Here is a 2,921-nt window from a genome sequence, read left to right as displayed (position 1 = left end):
CATGATAAGGTGGGGCCAGGTTTCACAATGAACACACCCGAAACCCTGGCTGATTGGGACCCACACCCAGTTTCACACCTTGGCTCAGGCGATTAGAAGATCATCAGGGGGTCCTTTTGTCCCTCTGTGGGGGGATACTCCCACTAGGTTTATATCTGGGACTCTCCACCATTTGACCTTAGAACTGAAGAAGCTTCTCGGATGAGAGGTGAAACGTCTTCAAGTAAACTTAAAGAAGTCCAGACGCTTTTCTTTGCAAGCTCCTTTGACCTCCCTGTTCTTAGTACGTGCGGGAGTGAACGTGCGTACTTTCCATGACTCTCTATGTGCATGTTGGTGTGGGCCTGAATATGTGTGTAAGTGAATGTAGAAGGCCCTACTGGACCCACAGCTTCGAGAGGTGTGAATACACTGATATGGATACCATTTGCAACAGCTTAAGCAGATAGAAAGAATGATAGAGAACAACAATAGACTAATTAAAGTGATGATAATATACATACATTAATATTTTGCTCAGATTACCATAGATATAATTCAGAGATTATTCTGTCAACTGGTTCGACAATGATGAAAGATTGATCAATGATAGTTCTGATTATAAATCATCACCATAAGAATACAAAATAAAATATCTCTTGTCCACAAGACCCACGTGGTTCACGCTGATCTCAGCTACGATCCAGGAGACAAGGGTGGGCAGATCGATGCAGATATCGATCCAAACGCTGGTTTAGTTTGTTTTATCATCCAAATTCACTCTTTTACTCGCTTAGGAAGAAACGGTAGCTCCGTCTGAGTTGTCACTGTCACTACCCGATCCGTACCGGAAACCCGATCGGTACCCCGCATGCGCGAAAGCTGTCTACTTCCGGTCGAAGCGTTTTACGATAGTTACGGGTCAGAGTATCTGTAAAGATGTTAAGAACAATAAGTATCTCTTAAAAATTTTCCAATAATGAAGCATTTCAATATAATGTAGACAAAAACAAAAAATAAAAAGATAGTTACGGATCAGGACTCCCCGATCCGTACTGCGCATGTGCAAATTTTTCTTCTTCTTCTGTTCAATTTAATGGCAGTTTACTCTCCAGTCTACGAGTAAAGCGCCACCTGCTGACCAAACGAATGAACCGTATTGGAAACTGAAGCAGCGTCATTACAAATGCATGCTTAATTTGATTTAGTGATAGTCTAGTGTGTTCATGCTTGTCTGTGTGAAGAGGATTGTTGGAATAGTGATGATGATGTCCGCTATCACTGTCAGTTGTCAGTAAACACTTCATCTGGCTGATGAATCTTTACGTGACACATTACTAAGTCAGTATTATTAAGTCTGTAATTCGGCACCATTCTTCTCATTTTACGGCGCTGTTGTTCAATCGGGGGACGCTCTCTGTTGAGGAGAAAAGCATGAATTTGTTTGTAAATGGATTATCCACTGTTTAAATGTCCTGGTAGTGGGAGGCAGAGCTGTTTAGAAATGCTAGGAGCTAACTGGGCGCTAACCGTATCATTCAAAAATGTATTTTTTTTTCCCATAAATTGATTTAATTTATGCACACATTTACAATCTCTCATTGGGAGACAACATTGGTGCAACAACATCTTGAAATGTTGAGTAAGAAACCAAACGAAATAGAAGAAGACTAAAAGAAAAACAAAACAAAAAAAACCATATAAATATGTGAAGGCCATTCTTATGACATTTAACAGTTTCCTTTCTGTGAACACTTTAACATACATGTGGCTTACTTGGTACACTAAAACAAAACACATTTATTAAAAGGATAGAAACTGGGTCCCATTTTCACATATCAAAGCAGCATCATTACATGAATCCTTCAGTAATTCTAAAGATGACAAAAAAGATTTTAATTCAATCTTCAATGCAGTTATTGTATAAAACTTGTGTTAGAGTCAGTGGGGTCATCCCATCTATTCTTACACTCAACCAGTCTACCAAATCCTGCCAAAAGTCAGTCGTTACTGAGCAGGAAAAAAAAAACAAATGATCAATACTTTCTTCATTTTGTGAACAAAATCCACATGGCTCCACCTCAAACCCAAACCTTTTTTTAAGCATTTCAGCTGCTGGGTAATATCCATTAATTATTTTAAATTGCATTTCTTTGACTTTGGGGGGGGGGGATAGGCCACTTTAAAAAGTGTGTATATTTGTTCGTTATTTTAACGTTACTCCCTTTTAATTTTGTGTTACTGTTAAAATCGGGAAATAATTCATTTTTAAATATTTTGTTTATGGTTTTATTATTACATTTTTTATCAGTCAAAGGAATCTGATTTAGCTGTAAAGAAGGTAAACTAATTTGTCCCTTAGAGTAATATAAATAGCCTTGTATCAAACTCAACAGAGGTAAGGGGATCGCCTTACAAACCTTGTCATATTCTCTAAGGGAACACTGAATGTTAAACTTTGCATTAAAAACACCCACTGAGAGAAACTGTCCCTTTTCATCAAGTAAATCTGTTATAAAGATGATGTTTTTTTCATACCACTCTTTAATGAACAATGACTTCCTATTAATTGTAATGGGCCTGTTATTCCACAAGGTGGAGCAATGTGGTGAAAAGTTATGGGCAAAAACCTCCTTCCAATAAGACAAGACCTGCTTATGATATTCTGACAGTTTCACAGGCAACTTCAATATATCAAAATCACATTTCAGGAGAAAATCCAACCCTCCCACCTTTTTGAAAATATTTTTAGGGATATGGAACCATATGGAGTCAGGTTTCAAGAGGAAGGCTTTTATCCAGTTTATTTTAAATACTCCAACCATTGATTGAAAATCAATTGTCTTTATACCACCTTTAGTGTAATCTTTGACGAGTTGTGATTTTTTAATGTAATGTGTTTTATTGCGCCAAATGAATTGATAGATTATAGAGTTAATCTT

This window comes from Perissodus microlepis, chromosome 9, assembly GCF_051167445.1.
Source record: "Perissodus microlepis isolate ML-2025 ecotype Zambia chromosome 9, ASM5116744v1, whole genome shotgun sequence".
Classification (NCBI taxonomy): domain Eukaryota; kingdom Metazoa; phylum Chordata; class Actinopteri; order Cichliformes; family Cichlidae; genus Perissodus; species Perissodus microlepis.
This window is presented reverse-complemented; position numbering follows the sequence as displayed.